We start from the raw sequence: 17,313 nt of genomic DNA on the forward strand, positions 1-17,313 counted from the left end.
ATGTTTAGGGATGCTCGGAAACAGCGAACCCGGAGGGTCTAGTTGCATGTGGGGCTGCGTAAAGGCTCCCCTGGGGAGTTCAGATGTACCCAAAGCCTTCCTTTGGTGACACTTTTGGATGGTCCAAAGGGGCTTGCAACGCGTTTTCTGGGGCCCGGGTTTTCAGTCTTCTCCCATGCCGGCTAGTGATATATTTAGGGTTGCTCAGAAAAATCGAACCCGGAGGGTCCAGTTGCATGTGGGGCTGCGTAAAGGCTCCCCTGGGGAGTTCACTTGTACCCAAAGCCTTCCTTTGGGGGCACTTTTGCATGGGCGAAAAGGGCTCCTAACACATTTCCTGGGGCCTGATTTTTCAGTCGTCATCGATGCCGGCTAGGGTTATGTTTAGGGACGCTCGGAGCAGTGAACCCGGAGGGTCCAGTTGCATGTGGGGCTGCGTAAAGGCTCCCCTGGGGAGTTCTCTTGTACCCAAAGCCTTCCTTTGGGGGCACTTTTGGATGGGCAAAAAGGGCTCGTAACGCATTTCCTGGGGCCTGATTTTTCAGTCGTCTCCGATGCCGGCTAGGGCTATGTTTAGGGATGCTCGGAAACAGCGAACCCAGAGGGTCCAGTTGCATGTGGGGCTGCGTAAAGGCTCCCCTGGGGAGTTCACTTGTACCCAAAGCCTTCCTTTGGTGACACTTTTGGATGGTCCAAATGGGCTTGCAACGCGTTTTCTGGGGCCCAGTTTTTCAGTCTTCTACCATGCCGGCTAGTGATATATTTAGTGTTGCTCAGAAAAATCGAACCCGGACGGTCCAGTTGCATGTGGGGCTGCGTAAAGGCTCCCCTGGGGAGTTCACTTGTACACAAAGCCTTCCTTTGGGGGCACTTTTGGATGGGCGAAAAGGGCTCGCAACGCATTTCCTGGGGCCTGATTTTTCACTCGTCTTCGATGCCGGCTAGGGCTATGTTTAGGGATGCTCGGAAACAGCGAACCCGGAGGGTCCAGTTGCATGTGGGGCTGCGTAAAGGCTCCCCTGGGGAGTTCAGATGTACCCAAAGCCTTCCTTTGGTGAAACTTTTGGAGGGTTCCAAAGAGGCTTTCAACGCGTTTTCTGGGGCCCGGGTTTTCAGTCTTCTCCCATGCCGGCTAGTGATATATTTAGGGTTGCTCGGAAAAATCGAACCCGTAGGGTGCAGTTGCATGTGGGGCTGCGTAAAGGCTCCCCTAGGGAGTTCACTTGTACCCAAAGCCTTCCTTTGGGGCACTTCTGGATGGGCGAAAAGGGCTCGCAACGCTTTTCCTGGGGCCTGATTTTGAAGTCGTCATCGATGCCGGCTAGGGCTATTTTTAGGGTTGCTCGGAACCAGCGAACCCGGAGGGTCCAGTTGCATGTGGGGCTGCGTAAAGGCTCCCCTGGGGAGTTCACTTGTACCCAAAGCCTTCCTTTGGGGGCACTTTTGGATGGGTGAAAAGGGCTCGCAACACATTTCCTGGGGCCTGATTTTTCAGTCGTCTTCGATGCCGGCAAGGGCTATGTTTAGGGATGCTCGGAAACAGCGAACCCGGAGGGTCCAGTTGCATGTGGGGCTGCGTAAAGGCTCCCCTGGGGAGTTCACTTGTACCCAAAGCCTTCCTTTGGTGACACTTTTGGATGGTCCAAAGGGGCTTGCAACGCGTTTTCTGGGGCCTGATTTTTCAGTCGTCTTCGATGCCGGCTAGGGCTATGTTTAGGGATGCTCGGAAACAGCGAACCCGGAGGGTCCAGTTGCATGTGGGGCTGCGTAAAGGCTCCCCTGGGGAGTTCACTTGTACCCAAAGCCTTCCTTTGGGGGCACTTTTGGATGGGCGAAAAGGGCTCGCAACGCATTTCCTTGGGCCAGGGTTTTCAGTCTTCTCCCATGACGGCTAGTGATATATTTAGGGTTGCTCGGAAACAGCGAACCCGGAGGGTCCAGTTGCATGTGGGGCTGCGTAAAGGCTCCCCTGGGGAGTTGACTTGTACCCAAAGCCTTCCTTTGGGGGCACTTTTGGATGGGCGAAAAGGGCTCCTAACGCATTTCCTGGGGCCTGATTTTTCAGTCGTCATCGATGCCGGCTAGGGTTATGTTTAGGGATGCTTCGAACCAGCGAACCCGGAGGGTCCAGTTGCATGTGGGGCTGCGTAAAGGCTCCCCTGGGGAGTTCTCTTGTACCCGAAGCCTTCCTTTGGGGGCACTTTTGGATGGCGAAAAGGGCTCGGAACGCATCTCCTGGGGCCTGATTTTTCAGTCGTCTTTGATGCCGGCTAGGGCTATGTTTAGGGATGCTCGGAAACAGCGAACCCGGAGGGTCCAGTTGCATGTGGGGCTGCCTAAAGGCTCCCCTGGGGAGTTCACTTGTACCCAGAGCCTTCCTTTGGTGACACTTTTGGATGGTCCAAAGGGGCTTGCAACGCGTTTCCTGGGGCCTGATTTTTCAGTCGTCATCGATGCCGGCTAGGGCTATGTTTAGGGATGCTCGGAAACAGCGAACCCGGAGGGTCCAGTTGCATGTGGGGCTGCGTAAAGGCTCCCCTGGGGAGTTCACTTGTACCCAAAGCCTTCCTTTGGGGGCACTTTTGGATGGGTGAGAACGGCTCGCAACTCATTTCCTGGGGCCTGATTTTTCAGTCGCCTTCGATGCCGGCTAGGGCTATGTTTAGGGATGCTGAGAAACAGCGAACCCGGAGGGTCCAGTTGCATGTGGGGCTGCGTAAAGGCTCCCCTGGGGAGTTCACTTGTACCCAAAGCCTTCCTTTGCTGACACTTTTGGATGGTCCAAAGGGGCTTGCAACGCGTTTTCTGGGGCCCGGGTTTTCAGTCTTTTCCCATGCCGGCTAGTGATATATTTAGGGTTGCTCGGAAAAATCGAACCCGGAGGGTCCAGTTGCATGTGGGGCTGCGTAAAGGCTCCCCTGGGGAGTTCTCTTGTACCCAAAGCCTTCCTTTGGTGACACTTTTGGATGGTCCAAAGGGGCTTGCAACGCGTTTCCTGGGGCCTGATTTTTCAGTCGTCTTTGATGCCGGCTAGGGTTATGTTTAGGGATGCTCGGAAACAGCGAACCCGGAGGGTCCAGTTGCATGTGGGGCTGCGTAAAGGCTCCCCTGGGGAGTTCTCTTGTACCCAAAGCCTTCCTTTGGGGGCACTTTTGGATGGGCGAAAAAGGGCTCGCAACGCGTTTCCTGGGGCCTGATTTTTCACACGTCTTCGATGCTGGCTAGGGTTATGTTTAGGGATGCTCGGAAACAGTGAACCCGGAGGGTCCAGTTGCATGTGGGGCTGCGTAAAGTCTCCCCTGGGGAGTTCTCTTGTACCCAAAGTCTTCCTTTGGGGGCACATTTGGATGGGCGAAAAATGCTCGGAACGCATTTCTTGGGGCCTGATTTTTCTGTCGTCTTTGATGCCGACAAAGGCTATGTTTAGGGATGCTCGGAAACAGCGAACCCGGAGGGTCCAGTTGCATGTGGGGCTGCGTAAAGGCTCCCCTGGGGAGTTCACTTGTACCCAAAGCCTTCCTTTGGTGACACTTTTGGATGGTCCAAAGGGGCTTGCAACGCATTTCTGGGGCCTGATTTTTCAGTCGTCTTTGATGCCGGCTAGGGCTGTGTTTAGGGATGCTCGGAAACAGCGAACCCGGAGGGTCCAGTTGCATGTGGGGCTGCGTAAAGGCTCCCCTGGGGAGTTCTCTTGTACCCAAAGCCTTCCTTTGGGGGCACTTTTGGATGGGCGAAAAGTGCTCGGAACGCATTTCCTGGGGCCTGATTTTGAAGTCGTCATTGATGCCGGCTAGGGCTATTTTTAGGGTTGCTCGGAAACAGCGAACCCGGAGGGTCCAGTTGCATGTGGGGCTGCGTAAAGGCTCCCCTGGGGAGTTCTCTTGTACCCAAAGCCTTCCTTTGGGGGCACTTTTAGATTGGCTAAAAGGGCTCGCAACGCATTTCCTGGGGCCTGATTTTGAAGTCGTCTTCGATGCCGGCAAGGGCTATGTTTAGGGATGCTCGGAAACAGCGAACCCGGAGGGTCCATTTGTATGTGGGGCTGCGTAAAGGCTCCCCTGGGGAGTTCACTTGTACCCAATGCCTTCCTTTGGGGGCACATTTGGATGGGCGAAAAGGGCTCGCAACGCATTTCCTGGGGCCCGATTTTTCAGTCGTCATCGATGCCGGCAAGGGCTATGTTTAGGGATGCTCGGAAACAGCGAACCCAGAGGGTCCAGTTGCATGTGGGGCTGCGTAAAGGCTCCCCTGGGGAGTTCACTTGTACCCAGAGCCTTCCTTTGGTGACACTTTTGGATGGTCCAAAGGGGCTTGCAACGCGTTTTCTGGGGCCCGGGTTTTCAGTCTTCTCCCATGCCGGCTAGTGATATATTTTGGGTTGCTCGGAAAAATCGAACCCGGATGGTCCAGTTGCATGTGGGGCTGCGTAAAGGCTCCCCTGGGGAGTTCACTTGTACCCAAAGCCTTCCTTTGGGGGCACTTTTGGATGGGCGAAAAGGGCTCGCAACGCATTTCCTGGGGCCTGATTTTTCAGTCGTCTTTGATGCCGGCTAGGGCTATGTTTAGGGATGCTCGGAAACAGCGAACCCGGAGGGTCCAGTTGCATGTGGGGCTGCGTAAAGTCTCCCCTGGGGAGTTCTCTTGTACCCAAAGCCTTCCTTTGGGGGCACTTTTGGATGGGCGAAAAGGGCTCGCAACGCATTACCTGGGGCCTGATTTTTCACTCGTCTTCGATGCTGGCTAGGGCTATGTTTAGGGATGCTCAGAAACAGCGAACCCGGAGGGTCCAGTTGCATGTGGGGCTGCGTAAAGGCTCCCCTGGGGAGTTCTCTTGTACCCAAAGCCTTCCTTTAGGGGAACTTTTGGATGGTCCAAAGGGGCTCGCAACGCATTTCCTGGGGCCTAATTTTTCAGTTGTCTCCGATGCCGTCTAGGGCTACGTTTAGGTTTACTCATGAACAGCGAACCCGGAGGGTCCAGTTGCATGTGGGGCTGCGTAAAGGCTCCCCTGGGGAGTTCACTTGTACCCAATGCCTTCCTTTGGTGAAACTTTTGGATGTTCCAAAGAGGCTTGCAGCGCGTTTTCTGGGGCCCGGGTTATCAGTCTTCTCCCATGCCGGCTAGTGATATATTTAGGGTTGCTCGGAAAAATTGAACCCGGAGTGTCCAGTTGCATGTGGGGCTGCGTAAAGGCTCCCCTGGGGAGTTCAGATGTACCCAAAGCCTTCCTTTGGTGACACTTCTGGAGGGTCCAAAGGGGCTTGCAACGCGTTTTCTGGGGCCCGGTTTTTCAGTCTTCGCCCATGCCGGCTAGTGATATATTTAGGGTTGCTCGGAAAAATCGAACCCGGAGGGTCCAGTTGCATGTGGGGCTGCGTAAAGGCTCCCCTGGGGAGTTGACTTGTACCCAAAGCCTTCCTTTGGGGGCACTTTTTGATGGGCAAAAGGGCTCGTAACGCATTTCCTGGGGCCTGATTTTTCAGTCGTCTTCGATGCCGGCTAGGGCTATGTTTAGGGATGCTCGGAAACAGCGAACCCGGAGGGTCCAGTTGCATGTGGGGCTGCGTAAAGGCTCCCCTGGGGAGTTCAGATGTACCCAGAGCCTTCCTTTGGTGACACTTTTGGATGGTCCAAAGGGGCTTGCAACGCGTTTCCTGGGGCCTGATTTTTCAGTCGTCTTCGATGCCGGCTAGGGCTATGTTTAGGGATGCTCGGAAACAGCGAACCCGGAGGGTCCAGTTGCATGTGGGGCTGCGTAAAGGCTCCCCTGGGGAGTTCTCTTGTACCCAAAGCCTTCCTTTGGGGGCACTTTTGGATGGGCGAAAAAGGGCTCGCAACGCATTTCCTGGGGCCTGATTTTTCAGTCGTCTTCGATGCTGGCTAGGGATATGTTTAGGGATGCTCGGAAACAGCGAACCCGGAGGGTCCAGTTGCATGTGGGGCTGCGTAAAGGCTCCCCTGGGGAGTTCACTTGTACCCAAAGCCTTCCATTGGTGACACTTGTGGATGGTCCAAAGGGGCTTGCAACGCGTTTTCTGGGGCCTGATTTTTCAGTCGTCTTCGATGACGGCTAGGGCTATGTTTAGGGATGCTCGGAAACAGCGAACCCAAAGAGTCCAGTTGCATGTGGGGCTGCGTAAAGGCTCCCCTGGGGAGTTCTCTTGTACCCAAAGCCTTCCTTTGATGACACTTTTGGATGGTCCAAAGGGGATTGCAACGCGTTTTCTGGGGCCCGGTTTTTCAGTCTTCTCCCATGACGGCTAGGGCTATGTTTAGGGATGCTCGGAAACAGCGAACCAGGAGGGTCCAGTTGCATGTGGGGCTGCGTAAAGGCTCCCCTGTGGAGTTGACTTGTACACAAAGCCTTCCTTTGGTGACACTTTTGGATGGTCCAAAGGGACTCGCAACGCATTTCCTGGGGCCTGATTTTTCACTCGTCTCCGATGCCGGCTAGGGCTATGTTTAGGGATGCTCGGAAACAGCGAACACGGAGGGTCCAGTTGCATGTGGGGCTGCGTAAAGGCTCCCCTGGGGAGTTCAGATGTACCCAGAGCCTTCCTTTGGTGACACTTTTGGATGGTCCAAAGGGGATTGCAACGCTTTTTCTGGGGCCTGATTTTTCAGTCGTCTTCGATGCCGGCTAGGGCAATGTTTAGGGATGATCCGAAACAGCGAACCCGGAGGGTCCAGTTGCATGTGGGGCTGCGTAAAGGCTCCCCTGGGGAGTTCACTTGTACCCAATGCCTTCGTTTGGGGGCACTTGTGGATGGGCGAAAAGGGCTCGTAACGCATCTCCTGGGGCCTGCTTTTTCAGTCGTCATCGATGCCGGCTAGGGCTATGTTTAGGGATGCTCGGAAACAGCGAACCCGGAGGGTCCAGTTGCATGTGGGGCTGCGTAAAGGCTCCCCTGGGGAGTTCACTTGTACCCAAAGCCTTCCTTTGGGGGCACATTTGGATGGGCGAAAAGGGCTCGCAACGCATTTCCTGGGGCCTGATTTTTCAGTCGTCTTCGATGCCGGCTAGGGCTATGTTTAGGGATGCTCGGAAACAGCGAACCCGGAGGGTCCAGTTGCATGTGGGGCTGCGTAAAGGCTCCCCTGGGGAGTTCACTTGTACCCAGAGCCTTCCTTTGGTGACACTTTTCGATGGTCTAAAGGGGCTTGCAACGCGTTTCCTGGGGCCTGATTTTTCAGTCGTCTTCGATGCCGGCTAGGGTTATGTTTAGGGATGCTCGGAAACAGTGAACCCAGAGGGTCCAGTTGCATGTGGGGCTGCGTAAAGGCTCCCCTGGGGAGTTCACTTGTACCCAAAGCCGTCCTTTGGTGACACTTTTGGATGGTCCAAAGGGGCTTGCAACGCGTTTTCTGGGGCCCGGGTTTTCAGTCTTCTCCCATGCCGGCTAGTGATATATTTAGTGTTGCTCGGAAAAATCGAACCCGGAGGGTCCAGTTGCATGTGGGGCTGCGTAAAGGCTCCCCTGGGGAGTTCTCTTGTACCCAGAGCCTTCCTTTGGTGACACTTTTGGATGGTCCAAAGGGGCTTGCAACGCTTTTCCTGGGGCCTGATTTTTCAGTCGTCTTTGATGCCGGCTAGGGCTATGTTTAGGGATGCTCGGAAACAGCGAACCCGGAGGGTCCATTTGCATGTGGGGCTGCGTAAAGGCTCCCCTGGGGAGTTCACTTGTACCCAGAGTCTTCCTTTGGTGACACTTTTGGATGGTCCAAAGGGGCTTGCAACGCGTTTCCTGGGGCCTGATTTTTCAGTCGTCTTTGATGCCGGCTAGGGTAATGTTTAGGGATGCTCGGAAACAGCGAACCCGGAGGGTCCAGTTGCATGTGGGGCTGCGTAAAGGCTCCCCTGGGGAGTTCTCTTGTACCCAAAGCCTTCCTTTGGGGGCACTTTTGGATGGGTGAAAAGGGCTCGCAACGCATTTCCTGGGGCCTGATTTTGAAGTCGTCATCGATGCCGGCTAGGGCTATGTTTAGGGATGCTCGGAAACAGCGAACCAGGAGGGTCCAGTTGCATGTGGGTCTGTGTAAAGGCTCCCCTGGGGAGTTGACTTGTACCCAAAGCCTTCCTTTGGTGACACTTTTGGATGGTCCAAAGGGACTCGCAACGCATTTCCTGGGGCCTGATTTTTTACTCGTCTCCGATGCCGGCTAGGGCTATGTTTAGGGATGCTCGGAAACAGCGAACCCGGAGGGTCCAGTTGCATGTGGGGTTGCGTAAAGGCTCCCCTGGGGAGTTCACTTGTACCCAAAGCCTTCCTTTGGTGACACTTTTGGATGGTCCAAAGGGGCTTGCAACGCGTTTTCTGGGGCCCGGGTTTTCAGTCTTCTCCCATGCCGGCTAGTGATATATTTAGGGTTGCTCGGAAAAATCGAACCCGGAGGGTCCAGTTGCATGTGGGGCTGCGTAAAGGCTCCCCTGGGGAGTTCTCTTGTACCCATAGCCTTCCTTTGGTGACACATTTGGATGGGCGAAAAGGGCTCGCAACGCATTTCCTGGGGCCTGATTTTGAAGTCGTCATCGATGCCGGCTAGGGCTATTTTTAGGGTTGCTCGGAACCAGCGAACCCGGAGGGTCCAGTTGCATGTGGGGCTGCGTAAAGGCTCCCTGGGGAGTTCACTTGTACCCAAAGCCTTCCTTTGGGGGCACATTTGGATGGGCGAAAAGGGCTCGCAACGCATTTCCTGGGGCCTGATTTTTCAGTCGTCTTTGATGCCGGCTAGGGCTATGTTTAGGGATGCTCGGAAACAGCGAACCCGGAGGGTCCAGTTGCATGTGGGGCTGTGTAAAGGCTCCCCTGGGGAGTTCTCTTGTACCCAAAGTCTTCCTTTGGTGGCACATTTGGATGGTCGAAAAGTGCTCGGAACGCATTTCTTGGTCCTGATTTTTCAGTCGTCTTTGATGCCGCCAAGGGCTATGTTTAGGGATGCTCGGAAACAGCGAACCCGGAGGGTCCAGTTGCATGTGGGGCTGCGTAAAGGCTCCCCTGGGGAGTTCACTTGTACCCAATGCCTTCCTTTGGGGGCACTTTTGGATGGGCGAAAAGGGCTCAGAATGCATTTCCTGGGGCCTGATTTTTCAGTCGTCTTTGATGCCGGCTAGGGCTATGTTTAGGGATGCTCGGAAACAGCGAACCCGGAGGGTCCAGTTGCATGTGGGGCTGCGTAAAGGCTCCCCTGGGGAGTTCACTTGTACCCAAAGCCTTCCTTTGGTGACACTTTTGGATGGTCCAAAGGGGCTTGCAACGCGTTTTCTGGGGCCCGGGTTTTCAGTCTTCTCCCATGCTGGCTAGTGATATATTTAGGGTTGCTCGGAAAAATCGAACCCGGATGGTCCAGTTGCATGTGGGGCTGCGTAAAGGCTCCCCTCGGGAGTTCAGATGTACCCAAAGCCTTCCTTTGGGGGCACTTTTGGATGGGTGAGAACGGCTCGCAAATCATTTCCTGGGGCCTGATTTTTCAGTCGCCTTCGATGCCCGCTAGGGCTATGTTTAGGGATGCTCGGAAACAGCGAACTCGGAGGGTCCAGTTGCATGTGGGGCTGCGTAAAGGCTCCCCTGGGGAGTTCTCTTGTACCCAAAGCCTTCCTTTGGTGACACTTTTGGATGGTCCAAAGGGGCTTGCAACGCGTTTCCTGGGGCCTGATTTTTCAGTCGTCATCGATGCCGGCTAGGGATGTATTTAGGGATGCTCGGAAACAGCGAACCCGGAGGGTCCAGTTGCATGTGGGGCTGCGTAAAGGCTCCCCTGGGGAGTTCAGATGTACCCAGAGCCTTCCTTTGGTGACACTTTTGGATGGTCCAAAGGGGATTGCAGCGCTTTTTCTGGGGCCTGATTTTTCAGTCGTCTTCGATGCCGGCTAGGGCAATGTTTAGGGATGCTCGGAAACAGCGAACCAGGAGGGTCCAGTTGCATGTGGGGCTGCGTAAAGGCTCCCCTGGGGAGTTGACTTGTACACAAAGCCTTCCTTTGGTGACACTTTTGGATGGTCCAAAGGGACTCGCAACGCATTTCCTGGGGCCTGATTTTTCACTCGTCTCCGATGCCGGCTAGGGCTATGTTTAGGGATGCTCGGAAACAGCGAACCCGGAGGGTCCAGTTGCATGTGGGGCTGCGTAAAGGCTCCCCTGGGGAGTTCAGATGTACCCAGAGCCTTCCTTTGGTGACACTTTTGGATGGTCCAAAGGGGATTGCAACGCTTTTTCTGGGGCCTGATTTTTCAGTCGTCTTCGATGCCGGCTAGGGCAATGTTCAGGAATGATCGGAAACAGCGAACCCGGAGGGTCCAGTTGCATGTGGGGCTGCGTAAAGGCTCCCCTGGGGAGTTCACTTGTACCCAATGCCTTCGTATGGGGGCACTTGTGGATGGGCGAAAAGGGCTCGTAACGCATCTCCTGGGGCCTGATTTTTCAGTCGTCTTCGATGCCGGCTAGGGCTATGTTTAGGGATGCTCGGAAACAGCGAACCCGGAGGGTCCAGTTGCATGTGGGGCTGCGTAAAGGCTCCCCTGGGGAGTTCAGATGTACCCAGAGCCTTCCTTTGGTGACACTTTTGGATGGTCCAAAGGGGCTTGCAACGTGTTTCCTGGGGCCTGATTTTTCAGTCGTCTTTGATGCCGGCTAGGGCTATGTTTAGGGATGCTCGGAAACAGCGAACCCGGAGGGTCCAGTTGCATGTGGGGCTGCGTAAAGGCTCCCCTGGGGAGTTCTCTTGTACCCAAAGCCTTCCTTTGGGGGCACTTTTGGATGGGCGAAAAAGGGCTCGCAACGCATTTCCTGGGGCCTGATTTTTCACTCGTCTTCGATGCTGGCTAGGGATATGTTTAGGGATGCTCGGAAACAGCGAACCCGGAGGGTCCAGTTGCATGTGGGGCTGCGTAAAGGCTCCCCTGGGGAGTTCACTTGTACCCAAAGCCTTCCATTGGTGACACTTGTGGATGGTCCAAAGGGGCTTGCAACGCGTTTTCTGGGGCCTGATTTTTCAGTCGTCTTCGATGACGGCTAGGGCTATGTTTAGGGATGCTCGGAAACAGCGAACCCAAAGAGTCCAGTTGCATGTGGGGCTGCGTAAAGGCTCCCCTGGGGAGTTCAGATGTACCCAAAGCCTTCCTTTGATGACACTTTTGGATGGTCCAAAGGGGATTGCAACGCGTTTTCTGGGGCCCGGTTTTTCAGTCTTCTCCCATGACGGCTAGGGCTATGTTTAGGGATGCTCGGAAACAGCGAACCAGGAGGGTCCAGTTGCATGTGGGGCTGCGTAAAGGCTCCCCTGGGGAGTTGACTTGTACACAAAGCCTTCCTTTGGTGACACTTTTGGATGGTCCAAAGGGACTCGCAACGCATTTCCTGGGGCCTGATTTTTCACTCGTCTCCGATGCCGGCTAGGGCTATGTTTAGGGATGCTCGGAAACAGCGAACACGGAGGGTCCAGTTGCATGTGGGGCTGCGTAAAGGCTCCCCTGGGATGTTCAGATGTACCCAGAGCCTTCCTTTGGTGACACTTTTGGATGGTCCAAAGGGGATTGCAACGCTTTTTCTGGGGCCTGATTTTTCAGTCGTCTTCGATGCCGGCTAGGGCAATGTTTAGGGATGCTCGGAAACAGCGAACCCGGAGGGTCCAGTTGCATGTGGGGCTGCGTAAAGGCTCCCCTGGGGAGTTCACTTGTACCCAAAGCCGTCCTTTGGTGACACTTTTGGATGGTCCAAAGGGGCTTGCAACGCGTTTTCTGGGGCCCGGGTTTTCAGTCTTCTCCCATGCCGGCTAGTGATATATTTAGTGTTGCTCGGAAAAATCGAACCCGGAGGGTCCAGTTGCATGTGGGGCTGCGTAAAGGCTCCCCTGGGGAGTTCTCTTGTACCCAGAGCCTTCCTTTGGTGACACTTTTGGATGGTCCAAAGGGGCTTGCAACGCTTTTCCTGGGGCCTGATTTTTCAGTCGTCTTTGATGCCGGCTAGGGCTATGTTTAGGGATGCTCGGAAACAGCGAACCCGGAGGGTCCATTTGCATGTGGGGCTGCGTAAAGGCTCCCCTGGGGAGTTCACTTGTACCCAGAGTCTTCCTTTGGTGACACTTTTGGATGGTCCAAAGGGGCTTGCAACGCGTTTCCTGGGGCCTGATTTTTCAGTCGTCTTCGATGCCGGCTAGGGCTATGTTTAGGGATGCTCGGAAACAGCGAACCCGGAGGGTCCAGTTGCATGTGGGGCTGCGTAAAGGCTCCCCTGGGGAGTTCTCTTGTACCCAAAGCCTTCCTTTGGGGGCACTTTTGGATGGGTGAAAAGGGCTCGCAACGCATTTCCTGGGGCCTGATTTTGAAGTCGTCATCGATGCCGGCTAGGGCTATGTTTAGGGATGCTCGGAAACAGCGAACCAGGAGGGTCCAGTTGCATGTGGGTCTGTGTAAAGGCTCCCCTGGGGAGTTGACTTGTACCCAAAGCCTTCCTTTGGTGACACTTTTGGATGGTCCAAAGGGACTCGCAACGCATTTCCTGGGGCCTGATTTTTTACTCGTCTCCGATGCCGGCTAGGGCTATGTTTAGGGATGCTCGGAAACAGCGAACCCGGAGGGTCCAGTTGCATGTGGGGTTGCGTAAAGGCTCCCCTGGGGAGTTCACTTGTACCCAAAGCCTTCCTTTGGTGACACTTTTGGATGGTCCAAAGGGGCTTGCAACGCGTTTTCTGGGGCCCGGGTTTTCAGTCTTCTCCCATGCCGGCTAGTGATATATTTAGGGTTGCTCGGAAAAATCGAACCCGGAGGGTCCAGTTGCATGTGGGGCTGCGTAAAGGCTCCCCTGGGGAGTTCTCTTGTACCCATAGCCTTCCTTTGGTGACACATTTGGATGGGCGAAAAGGGCTCGCAACGCATTTCCTGGGGCCTGATTTTGAAGTCGTCATCGATGCCGGCTAGGGCTATTTTTAGGGTTGCTCGGAACCAGCGAACCCGGAGGGTCCAGTTGCATGTGGGGCTGCGTAAAGGCTCCCTGGGGAGTTCACTTGTACCCAAAGCCTTCCTTTGGGGGCACATTTGGATGGGCGAAAAGGGCTCGCAACGCATTTCCTGGGGCCTGATTTTTCAGTCGTCTTTGATGCCGGCTAGGGCAATGTTTAGGGATGATCCGAAACAGCGAACCCGGAGGGTCCAGTTGCATGTGGGGCTGCGTAAAGGCTCCCCTGGGGAGTTCACTTGTACCCAAAGCCGTCCTTTGGTGACACTTTTGGATGGTCCAAAGGGGCTTGCAACGCGTTTTCTGGGGCCCGGGTTTTCAGTCTTCTCCCATGCCGGCTAGTGATATATTTAGTGTTGCTCGGAAAAATCGAACCCGGAGGGTCCAGTTGCATGTGGGGCTGCGTAAAGGCTCCCCTGGGGAGTTCTCTTGTACCCAGAGCCTTCCTTTGGTGACACTTTTGGATGGTCCAAAGGGGCTTGCAACGCTTTTCCTGGGGCCTGATTTTTCAGTCGTCTTTGATGCCGGCTAGGGCTATGTTTAGGGATGCTCGGAAACAGCGAACCCGGAGGGTCCATTTGCATGTGGGGCTGCGTAAAGGCTCCCCTGGGGAGTTCACTTGTACCCAGAGTCTTCCTTTGGTGACACTTTTGGATGGTCCAAAGGGGCTTGCAACGCGTTTCCTGGGGCCTGATTTTTCAGTCGTCTTCGATGCCGGCTAGGGCTATGTTTAGGGATGCTCGGAAACAGCGAACCCGGAGGGTCCAGTTGCATGTGGGGCTGCGTAAAGGCTCCCCTGGGGAGTTCTCTTGTACCCAAAGCCTTCCTTTGGGGGCACTTTTGGATGGGTGAAAAGGGCTCGCAACGCATTTCCTGGGGCCTGATTTTGAAGTCGTCATCGATGCCGGCTAGGGCTATGTTTAGAGATGCTCGGAAACAGCGAACCAGGAGGGTCCAGTTGCATGTGGGTCTGTGTAAAGGCTCCCCTGGGGAGTTGACTTGTACCCAAAGCCTTCCTTTGGTGACACTTTTGGATGGTCCAAAGGGACTCGCAACGCATTTCCTGGGGCCTGATTTTTTACTCGTCTCCGATGCCGGCTAGGGCTATGTTTAGGGATGCTCGGAAACAGCGAACCCGGAGGGTCCAGTTGCATGTGGGGTTGCGTAAAGGCTCCCCTGGGGAGTTCACTTGTACCCAAAGCCTTCCTTTGGTGACACTTTTGGATGGTCCAAAGGGGCTTGCAACGCGTTTTCTGGGGCCCGGGTTTTCAGTCTTCTCCCATGCCGGCTAGTGATATATTTAGGGTTGCTCGGAAAAATCGAACCCGGAGGGTCCAGTTGCATGTGGGGCTGCGTAAAGGCTCCCCTGGGGAGTTCTCTTGTACCCATAGCCTTCCTTTGGTGACACATTTGGATGGGCGAAAAGGGCTCGCAACGCATTTCCTGGGGCCTGATTTTGAAGTCGTCATCGATGCCGGCTAGGGCTATTTTTAGGGTTGCTCGGAACCAGCGAACCCGGAGGGTCCAGTTGCATGTGGGGCTGCGTAAAGGCTCCCTGGGGAGTTCACTTGTACCCAAAGCCTTCCTTTGGGGGCACATTTGGATGGGCGAAAAGGGCTCGCAACGCATTTCCTGGGGCCTGATTTTTCAGTCGTCTTTGATGCCGGCTAGGGCTATGTTTAGGGATGCTCGGAAACAGCGAACCCGGAGGGTCCAGTTGCATGTGGGGCTGTGTAAAGGCTCCCCTGGGGAGTTCTCTTGTACCCAAAGTCTTCCTTTGGGGGCACATTTGGATGGTCGAAAAGTGCTCGGAACGCATTTCTTGGTCCTGATTTTTCAGTCGTCTTTGATGCCGCCAAGGGCTATGTTTAGGGATGCTCGGAAACAGCGAACCCGGAGGGTCCATTTGCATGTGGGGCTGCGTAAAGGCTCCCCTGGGGAGTTCACTTGTACCCAATGCCTTCCTTTGGGGGCACTTTTGGATGGGCGAAAAGGGCTCAGAATGCATTTCCTGGGGCCTGATTTTTCACTCGTCTCCGATGCCGGCTAGGGCTATGTTTAGGGATGCTCGGAAACAGCGAACCCGGAGGGTCCAGTTGCATGTGGGGCTGCGTAAAGGCTCCCCTGGGGAGTTCACTTGTACCCAAAGCCTTCCTTTGGTGACACTTTTGGATGGTCCAAAGGGGCTTGCAACGCGTTTTCTGGGGCCCGGGTTTTCAGTCTTCTCCCATGCTGGCTAGTGATATATTTAGGGTTGCTCGGAAAAATCGAACCCGGATGGTCCAGTTGCATGTGGGGCTGCGTAAAGGCTCCCCTCGGGAGTTCAGATGTACCCAAAGCCTTCCTTTGGGGGCACTTTTGGATGGGTGAGAACGGCTCGCAAATCATTTCCTGGGGCCTGATTTTTCAGTCGCCTTCGATGCCCGCTAGGGCTATGTTTAGGGATGCTCGGAAACAGCGAACTCGGAGGGTCCAGTTGCATGTGGGGCTGCGTAAAGGCTCCCCTGGGGAGTTCTCTTGTACCCAAAGCCTTCCTTTGGTGACACTTTTGGATGGTCCAAAGGGGCTTGCAACGCGTTTCCTGGGGCCTGATTTTTCAGTCGTCATCGATGCCGGCTAGGGATGTATTTAGGGATGCTCGGAAACAGCGAACCCGGAGGGTCCAGTTGCATGTGGGGCTGCGTAAAGGCTCCCCTGGGGAGTTCAGATGTACCCAGAGCCTTCCTTTGGTGACACTTTTGGATGGTCCAAAGGGGATTGCAACGCTTTTTCTGGGGCCTGATTTTTCAGTCGTCTTCGATGCCGGCTAGGGCAATGTTTAGGGATGCTCGGAAACAGCGAACCAGGAGGGTCCAGTTGCATGTGGGGCTGCGTAAAGGCTCCCCTGGGGAGTTGACTTGTACACAAAGCCTTCCTTTGGTGACACTTTTGGATGGTCCAAAGGGACTCGCAACGCATTTCCTGGGGCCTGATTTTTCACTCGTCTCCGATGCCGGCTAGGGCTATGTTTAGGGATGCTCGGAAACAGCGAACCCGGAGGGTCCAGTTGCATGTGGGGCTGCGTAAAGGCTCCCCTGGGGAGTTCAGATGTACCCAGAGCCTTCCTTTGGTGACACTTTTGGATGGTCCAAAGGGGATTGCAACGCTTTTTCTGGGGCCTGATTTTTCAGTCGTCTTCGATGCCGGCTAGGGCAATGTTCAGGAATGATCGGAAACAGCGAACCCGGAGGGTCCAGTTGCATGTGGGGCTGCGTAAAGGCTCCCCTGGGGAGTTCACTTGTACCCAATGCCTTCGTATGGGGGCACTTGTGGATGGGCGAAAAGGGCTCGTAACGCATCTCCTGGGGCCTGATTTTTCAGTCGTCTTCGATGCCGGCTAGGGCTATGTTTAGGGATGCTCGGAAACAGCGAACCCGGAGGCTCCAGTTGCATGTGGGGCTGCGTAAAGGCTCCCCTGGGGAGTTCAGATGTACCCAGAGCCTTCCTTTGGTGACACTTTTGGATGGTCCAAAGGGGCTTGCAACGTGTTTCCTGGGGCCTGATTTTTCAGTCGTCTTCGATGCCGGCTAGGGCTATGTTTAGGGATGCTCGGAAACAGCGAACCCGGAGGGTCCAGTTGCATGTGGGGCTGCGTAAAGGCTCCCCTGGGGAGTTCTCTTGTACCCAAAGCCTTCCTTTGGGGGCACTTTTGGATGGGCGAAAAAGGGCTCGCAACGCATTTCCTGGGGCCTGATTTTTCACTCGTCTTCGATGCTGGCTAGGGATATGTTTAGGGATGCTCGGAAACAGCGAACCCGGAGGGTCCAGTTGCATGTGGGGCTGCGTAAAGGCTCCCCTGGGGAGTTCACTTGTACCCAAAGCCTTCCATTGGTGACACTTGTGGATGGTCCAAAGGGGCTTGCAACGCGTTTTCTGGGGCCTGATTTTTCAGTCGTCTTCGATGACGGCTAGGGCTATGTTTAGGGATGCTCGGAAACAGCGAACCCAAAGAGTCCAGTTGCATGTGGGGCTGCGTAAAGGCTCCCCTGGGGAGTTCAGATGTACCCAAAGCCTTCCTTTGATGACACTTTTGGATGGTCCAAAGGGGATTGCAACGCGTTTTCTGGGGCCCGGTTTTTCAGTCTTCTCCCATGACGGCTAGGGCTATGTTTAGGGATGCTCGGAAACAGCGAACCAGGAGGGTCCAGTTGCATGTGGGGCTGCGTAAAGGCTCCCCTGGGGAGTTGACTTGTACACAAAGCCTTCCTTTGGTGACACTTTTGGATGGTCCAAAGGGACTCGCAACGCATTTCCTGGGGCCTGATTTTTCACTCGTCTCCGATGCCGGCTAGGGCTATGTTTAGGGATGCTCGGAAACAGCGAA

The sequence above is a fragment of the Anas platyrhynchos genome, chromosome 30, assembly GCF_047663525.1.
Source record: "Anas platyrhynchos isolate ZD024472 breed Pekin duck chromosome 30, IASCAAS_PekinDuck_T2T, whole genome shotgun sequence".
Lineage (NCBI taxonomy): Eukaryota > Metazoa > Chordata > Aves > Anseriformes > Anatidae > Anas > Anas platyrhynchos.